The sequence below is a fragment of the Pan paniscus genome, chromosome 5, assembly GCF_029289425.2.
Source record: "Pan paniscus chromosome 5, NHGRI_mPanPan1-v2.0_pri, whole genome shotgun sequence".
In the NCBI taxonomy this organism is placed as follows: domain Eukaryota; kingdom Metazoa; phylum Chordata; class Mammalia; order Primates; family Hominidae; genus Pan; species Pan paniscus.
The window spans coordinates 105,742,686-105,751,362 of NC_073254.2; the positions used below are offsets into that span (position 1 = coordinate 105,742,686).

An 8,677-nucleotide genomic window follows, 5' to 3' on the forward strand; every position below is an offset into this window, starting at 1 on the left:
GCAGATCGCTTGAGCCCAGGAGTTCAAGACCAGCCTAGGCAACATGGTGAAACCCCCATCTCTACAAAAATTAGCAGGGCAAAGTGGTGCGCACCTGTAGTCTCAGCTACTTGGGAGGCTGAGGTAGGATCACTTGAGCCCAGGAGGTCAAATCTGCCGTGAGCTGAGATTGTACCACTGCACCCCAGGACGACATTTTTGTCTCAAAAAAAAAAAAAAAAAAAAAAAAAGGGCTGTTTTGTGGCTGGTGGCAGGCCTGTGGTCGCTGTTGGTTACCAGGGTTCACAATTGGGTAAAAAAACTGGCTACAGACCAGGGGAGAGCAAGATGAAGATGAAAACCTACCAGCACTTCTGCATGTGCTTTTCACTACATTTAACCAAGTTCACACATTGCATTTTGTTGTTTCTTCAGTTTCTTCTAAACTAGAATGAAAATGTCCAAAACCATAGCAACTAGCTACATGTGGCCACTTACATTAATTAAAATAGAATAAAGTCGGCCAGGCATGGTGGCTCACGCCTGTAATCCCAGCTCTTTGGGAGGCCGAGGCGGGTGGATCACGAGGTCAGGAGATCGAGATCATCCGGGCTAACATGGTGAAATCCCATCTTTACTAAAAATACAAAAATTAGCCAGTCGTGGTGGTAGGCGCCTGTAGTCCCAGCTACTCGCGAGGCTGAGGCAGGAGAATGGCGTGAACCCGGGAGGCAGAGCTTGCAGTGAGCCGAAATCGAGCCACTGCACTCCAGCCTGGGCAACAGGGCGAGCCTCCGCCTTAAAGAAATAAAATAAAACAAAGTCTAAAATTCAGTTCCTCAGCCACACTAGCTACATGTCAAGTGCCCAGTAGCTACATGTGACTTGAGATGAACACATCAATGTAGAACTTTTCCAATCTTTGCAGAAAGTTCTACTTAACATGTTTCCTTAAAATAAATAATACTCCCTCCCTTTATTTGGCTAGATTGAGGTCTTTAATCTAGCACAAAAGGACCCAATTAGAATAGAGCCACTTGAGACTTAACCACTTATATAAATTAATTGCATTATTGTGTCTATTTTTTCAACTCAGCTGATAAAATGTGACTAGTTCTTCTCTCCCTGTATTTGCATAGAGATTAGTGAAGAGATGAAAAGCCAGCAAGAAGCATATGAGGAAATAAAAGTCCTAGATAACTCAATCACAGATTTCTCCAAGAAGACAAGGACAATCATATAGTTTATCAGATTACTAACTTGTATATCTGTAGTCCTACTTTTATTTTCTAATTTTTTGTTATAAAAGATAATACATGCTCCAATAAAAAATTCAACCATTATATAAACATATAAAATAGAAGTAAAAATGTCCTGTAATCTCATTGCCAAATAGAGCTACTATATAAAAATATGTGTATTTCTTTCAGTTTCTTTCTCTCTAGATATTCATATTATTTTCACATGTTTAACAAGAATGGTTTCATATCATACATGTCATCTTATGACTATAAGTAGCTTTTTCACCTAATATGTATATTTGGGCACGTTCTCTTGTCAGTATACTTCATACTTCATATACTTCAATTTTCAATAGTTGCATAGAATTTTACTTTATAGAAGTTTCATAATTTCTATAGCCATACTATTACTGGTTGGATTGGGTTTTTTTTTTAATCCATTACAAACAATCCCATAATAAAAGTCTTTGAGTATTTCTGTTATATAAGCATATTTTGATCTACCTCCTTTTTCATGATCTTGACAATTATTTAAATGTATTGTTAAATTGGCAATTTTATATAGAGGAATTTTCATATAAATAAATGAATAGAACTTTTACAATATTAAATCAGTTGCTAAACTGATTCAATCGTGTGTGTATTTACTTTGTGTAAATGTTGGTTAGGGAAAAGAGTACAAATACAAACCCCAAAGTCTAAAAATGCTCAAAACCCACTCTATAACTGGAAAAGACGTACAAGTGTTAAAGTACAGAAAGGGTAGTTACTTGGCAGAAGGAAAATATAGCCTTAGGGATGGGAAGAAATAAAACTGCATGAAAAGGAAATAAAAGTGCCATAGGAGATTTTAATACTGCATTTTACTAGGCTAAGGCTGACAATAAATAAAGAAGGACAATAATATTAAGTAATTTAATTAGTTTAAAGTAGTATTTTATATATATGTTGAACTTGGTATTTTACAGAAAGTACAACTTTTCAAGCATTTAAAGAATACTGACAAAAGGCCGGGCGCGGTGGCTCACGCCTGTAATCCCAGCACTCAGGGAGGCCAAGGCGGGTGGATCACAAGGTCAAGAGATCGAGACCATCCTGGCCAACATGGTGAAACCCCGTCTCTATTAAAAGTATAAAAATTACCTGAGCATGGTGGCGGGTGCCTGTTGTCCCAGCTACTCGGGAGGCTGAGGCAGGAGAATCCCTTGAACCCGGGAGGCGGAGGTTGCAGTGAGCCGAGATCACGCCATTGCACTCCAGCCTGGGTGACAGAGCGAGACGTTGTCTCAAAAAAAAAAAAAAAAAAAAGAATACTGACAAAAATCATGCTCTAGGTCACAAAAAAAACTGCAACAAATTTTTTTTTCTTTTTTTTTTTTGAGATGGAGTTTTGCTGTTGTTGTCCAGGCTGGAGTGCAATGGCGCCATCTTGGCGCACTGCAACCTCCGCCTCCCGGGTTCAAGCGATTTTCCTGCCTCAGCATCTCGAGCAGCTGGGATTATAGGCGCCCGCCACCACGCCCGGCTAATTCTGTGTATTTTTAGTAGAGACGGAGATTCACCATGTTGGTCAGGCTGGTCTTGAACTCCTTACCTCAGGTGATCCACCCGCCTCGGCCTCTCAAAGTGCTGGGATTACAGGCGTGAGCCACCGCTCACAGCCAACAAATTTTAAAAAGCAAAATTGAATAGCCTAAATCTTCTGAATTCAATTTCATACCTCTACAAATTAACCACAAAAGGTTAGTCAAAAACTATGCCCCAGTTACAATATTTAATTGGATTTTATTTATTTATTTATTTATTTATTTATTTATTTGAGACGGAATCTCGCTCTGTCATCAGGCTGGAGTGCAGTGGCTGGATCTCGGCTCACTTCAACCTCCGCCTCCGGGTTCAAGTGATTCTTTTCAGCCTCCCAAGTAGCTGGGACTACAGGCACGTGCCACCACGCCCAGCTAATTTTTGTATTTTAGTAGAGATGGGGTTTCACCATGTTGGCCAGGATGGTCTCCATCTCTTGACCTCATGACCTGCCCGCCGCGGCCTCTCAGAGTTCTGAGATTACAGGCGTGAGCCACTGAGCCGGGCCCAATTTGATTTTAAAACAAAAATTAAAACAAATTATTCTAAGTATATTTTGGATTAAACAAAAAATTAAAGATCAAAATAGAATTGCAATAAACATTTATTTGGGCTGAATAACAAAAGCTGAGCATTAAAATCAACATTCAACGAGACCAAGGCCAAATATGAGTATCATAATGATAAAATAAACTTCTAGAACACAAAAATAAAACCTGATATTTTATTTTTTTAACTTAAATTATTGCCAGGAACAGTGGCTAGCACCTATAATCTCAGCTACTCGGAAGGCTGAGACAGGAGGATCTCTGGAGCCCAGAAATTCCAGGCTGCAGTGAGCTATGATCTCGAACTGCACTCTAGCCTGGGGAAAAGAGTGAGTTCCATCTCTAAAAACAATTTAATTATTATTGCAATTCTATCATCAAATTATAAATGCCTAAGACTAGCATAGAGGAACACAAATTTCTCAGCACTGTTACCTGCTAGACTCCTCCTGCAGAAATCTGCTGCATGTTTGCCATACTAAACAGATGTTTGCTTTCAATTAAGGCAGTCTGTACTGGGACCTCAAGTCTGAATAGGCATTATCTAGGTGAAGAGGTAGGGAAAGAGGAATCCAGGCTGAAGGAACAACATGTGTCAAAGCAGAGGGGTAAGATAAATATGGGGGCTTCTAGAAATGGAAAAAAGGTCATTGTAGTCAGAATGCAGAGTGGGCAAAAGGCAGGGCTGGGGAAGGAGAACTTGCAAGATGTGATATTGGAGAGGTAATATACCGTCATATTAGGAAACCCTTGCACACCACCTGGAGCTGAGGCTTTCGCACTTTTTTGACCATGACTAAAAGAAAAAGATATATTTCATAATACCACCAGCTTACACATTTCATGTATATGTATATAAGAACTATATTTCATGAGAATACTTTTACTATGTCCAAAGCTCTTTTGTATTTTCTATTGCATGTTCACTTTTACTTTTAAAAAATTCTGTCTGTCTTCTACTAGACTACACTGAGCCTTTGTGTGAATTAGAAATAAGTATTCTCTCTAGGCAGATATAGCTTAGAGATTGTGAAGACCAGGCCTTGAAGGCTGGAAGGGGCAGTGGAAAGTGACTTTATCCAAAAAAGATGCCCCTTCCTCAAGTTGGATGAAGCTCCACATATTTGCCCCCAACATTTGGAGAGCGTGGGGCAAGAGTGCAAATGGAAGCCTACATACCCTTAAGTCTATTTAAAACCGTAGACCAATCTAACCAACCAATAAATAAAATGTGTTCTGGCCGGGCGTGGTGGCTTACAGCTGTAATCCTAGCACTTTGGGAGGCCGAGTCAGGTGGTTCACCTGAGTCAGGAGTTCAAGACCAGCCTGGCTAACATGGTGAAACCCCATCGCTACAAAAACACAAAATATTTGCTGGGCATTATGGCAGGTGCTTGTAATCCCAGCTACTCAGTAGGCTGAGGTGGGAGAATTGCTTGAACCTGGGAGGGGGAGGTTGCAGTGAGCCGAGATGGCACCGTTGCACTCCAGCCTGGATGACAGAGATTCCGTCTCAAAAAAAAAAAAAAAAAAAAAAGGGTTCTACCCTTCTACCTCAACTTATATAACTTCATAGTGACCTCAAAGATTCACGTTTCAATTTAGAATTCTTGGACTCAGAATTCAATGTAGGCACATAACTTCAAGCCTGCTCCCCTTCTTTTCCCACCCTGAATTCCACCCTATCCAAAAAGGGCTTTTTGTCCATTTACATCTGAACACTCTGTCCTACTAATCTCACAGTCCTGGAGAGTAGAAGTCTGAAATCAAAGTTGATAGAGCCATGCTCCCTCTGAAACCTTTCTTGTCTCTTCTCAGCTTCTGGTGGTATTCAGGCAATCCATGGCATTCCTTAGCTTGCAACTGCATAACTCCAACCTCCACCTTTATCATCACATGATGTTCTTTCTGTGTCTCTGTCTTTTTTATGGCCCTCTGTTATAAAGACTGCAGTCATATTGGATTAGGACCCACCCTACTCCAGCATCACCTCATTTTAACTCACTACATCTGCAATGATCCTATTTCCATTCTGTGGTACTAGGGATTAAGACTTCAACATATCTTTTTTTGGGAAGACATAATTCAACCTATAACAAACTAGTAAATTCTGTATTTGTTGAATGAATGAATGTGATTCAGAACACTGGAGGAGAAATTTGCCTTACTCCAGAGGACACCATACTATTGTAGTGAGAGGGAATGAAAAACAGTGGATACAAATGAAAGCTGGTGTAAGGAAATTGTGTTATCTGACAACATCAAAATTCTCCATGAAGGAGGTAAAATCATATTTTTAGGTGAGGAAAGAATTGGGATAGGGGAGAAAGGAGTGAAGAGATGTGGAGGAGAAAGGAAGTCTGAGGAACGAAAACTGTCAAAGTGGCTGGGCATGGTGGCTCATGCTTGTAATCCCAGCACTTTAGGAGGCTGACACAGATGTATCACGAGGTCAGGAGTTCTAGACCAGCCTGACCAACATGGTGAAACCCTGTCTCTACTAAAAATACAAAAATTAGCCAGGTGTGTTGGCACGTGCCTGTAGTCCCAGCTACTCGGGAGGCTGAGGTGGGAGAATCACTGAACCTGGGAGGTGGAGGTTGCAGTGAGCTGAGACCATGCCATTGCACTCCAGCCCGGGTGACAGAGTGGTACTCCATCTCAAAAAAAAAAAAAGAAAAAAGAAAACTGTTAAGGGAAATAAGAATTGCCTGTAGTATTGAGAGCCCGGTTGAGTTGGAGACTATAAATTTATGGTGGCATAAGTCTGTGCTGCCATGTGATTTAGGCAGCAAGGCTCAGTAATACTGGCATGTTATTGGGAAAGGCAATTGGTTGAATCAATCCATAGCTGGGGTTTTTCCAGGTAGTGTTACAGACTAACGGGTTCTTCTTGCCCACTGCACAGAAAAGCCAATACAATGAGATAGCAGTGTTGCAGCAGAGAGTTTAATTATAGCAAGGCAACTGAATGGAAGGATGGGAGATATTTCTCAAATCTGACTCCCCAAGAACTCAGAGGCTAGGGTTTTGAAAGATAATTTGGTGGGCTGGGTCTAGGGAATGAATGCTGCTGATTGGTTAGGGATGAAATCATAGGGACATTGAAATTGTCTTTGTGCCCTGAATCAGTTTCTGCATGGGGGGTGTCAGGGAATCACAGGACCCATAGAGTCAGTTCTTTGGCATGGGTCACAGGTACAGTTAGCATCTGTCAGGATGCCAAAGTCTGAAAAATATCTCATAGACCAGTCTTAGATTTTACAATAGTAATGTTATTTATAGGAGCAATTAGGGTTACAAATCTTGTGACCTCCAGCTCTGTAACTCCTGAAGAGTAAACAATTATAGAAAAGCAAGCTAGGGAACAATGGCTTGTTATCGTTTAACTGTATCTACGTCTTCACAGAATTCAGGCCACTCCCATAATTCTAACCTTGTGGACTTTCATTAGCTTTAGGGAGGTAGTTTTGGTTCCTGAACAATAAGGGGTTAGTTTTAAGAAGGGACTGCTGTCATCCTTGCTTTAAACTATAAACTAAAGTCTTCCCATAGTTAGCTTGAACTATGCCTGGGAATGAGCAAGAGTAGTTAGGCCTTGTGAAGTTAGAAGCAAGATAGAGTCAGTTATGTTAGATTTCTCTCATTGTTATAATTTTTGCAAAAGTGATTTCAGTAGTTGCCCAGGAAAGAAGACAGGGTAAGGAAGTTGGGAATATTGCACGAGGAGGGCCACCGATAAACCTCGAAATTAGGCTGGATAGGAAGGGAAATTAAAAACAAGTAGGATTTGATATGAAATGCAGAGGTCCTTAACTTTTCATGCCATAGACACTTTGCCAGTCTGGTGAAGCCTATTGACCCCTTCTCAAAACATATTTAAAAATGCATAAAAGATGCTCTTCAATTTACAATGAGGTTACGTTCCAATAAACCCCATTGAAAATACTGTAAGTTGAAAATGCATTTAATATAACTAACCTACTGAACATCATAGTTTTCTTAGTCTACCTTAAATGTGCTCAGAACACTTACTTTATCTTATAATTAGACAGAATCATCTAACGCAAAGTTAAAATCTTGAATATCTCATATGTTTATTAAATACTGCAGTAAAGTGAAAAACAGAATGGTTGTATGAGTATTTGACCTACAGTTTCTACTGAAAATGTATTGCTTTCACGCCGTTGTAAAGATGAAAAATCATAAGTTGAACCATTGTAAGTTGGGGACCATCTGTATAAGATTACAAATGAAACCCTTTACATTAAAATACAACTATCAAAATATTTAAACAAACCAAAAGTGTCCCATAGTAATATATGTGCTTCTTTGCATTAAATAACAAAATCTGTGACAGGCTTAAAGAGTATCATAATTTCTACATAGAAATAATGTAGAGGTTTACATATTTGTATCTGATCTGAACTGTAAGATATATAAAAATAGCTGTGGGTCTCAGTTCCTCTGGGAAGGTAAGAGCCTAACTCTGGTGGGCAAGTGGGCACCTTGTTCCAGTTTGCAATAATTGCCTTTCTAATTTCATGGACATTAGATGCCACATGGATGAAAGAGGCAAACACCATATCCACATCCCATTCTACCCCAAACTTCAGATCCTGGATGTCCTTTTCTGACATGGCAAGCAGGTCCACAGTCACCAGGAAGGTCTACACCCTTTTTGCTGCCCAAGGAGCCATAATTTTCCATTGCTATCACCAGGAGGTCAGTACCCTTCTGCTCCGACTGCAGAGAAATAAGTTATTACATCTATAGATCTTGCTGCCCCTTTCCACTACCTTACAAATGTTCTTGTAGTCCAGCTACAGGAAGTTCTCATCATAGTTTTCCATGTAGGCATTATCCAGTGTGATCTGAAGGTGGCTCCCTTCTTCAGCTCCACCTTCATGGGGACACTGCTCTGTGTGAGCCCAGTTCAGATCTCAGGCCCGTTAGTGTCCAGAGCCACAGCAACTAGCCGCTAGAGATTGGGGTCAGAAGCAAGGCTTTCCATAGTTGTGCACACATTCCTGATGGTCTCTGCGTGGTACTCGTAAGTTCAGACAAGCCATATTAATTCCAGACTTAATCATCAACATTTCCACCAATCAGGAAACTAGGCCGATAGTACAGATGATGCCAGTGCTCTGGGCTGTGGGGGTGGCCAGTGAGTGTTCAGGCAGCACACATGCTACAGCAGTGTGTCAGCCACCACCGTGGGCAGCTGCTGAGTCTGAAATGAAGGCCCTCCTGGCTTCACTGTGGGGCTTCCACTTGGCTTCTGAGGTCTTTCAGCGTTTTCTGGCTCAGACTACTTGCAAATGC

General features: G+C 40.8%; 1 pseudogene; it reads right to left on the reverse strand.

Annotated features, from left to right (window-relative positions):
* Window positions 1-1,359: 1,359 nt before the first annotated feature.
* LOC134730555 (pyruvate kinase PKM-like) lies at window positions 1,360-8,657 on the reverse strand (annotated as a pseudogene).
* Window positions 8,658-8,677: the final 20 nt, after the last annotated feature.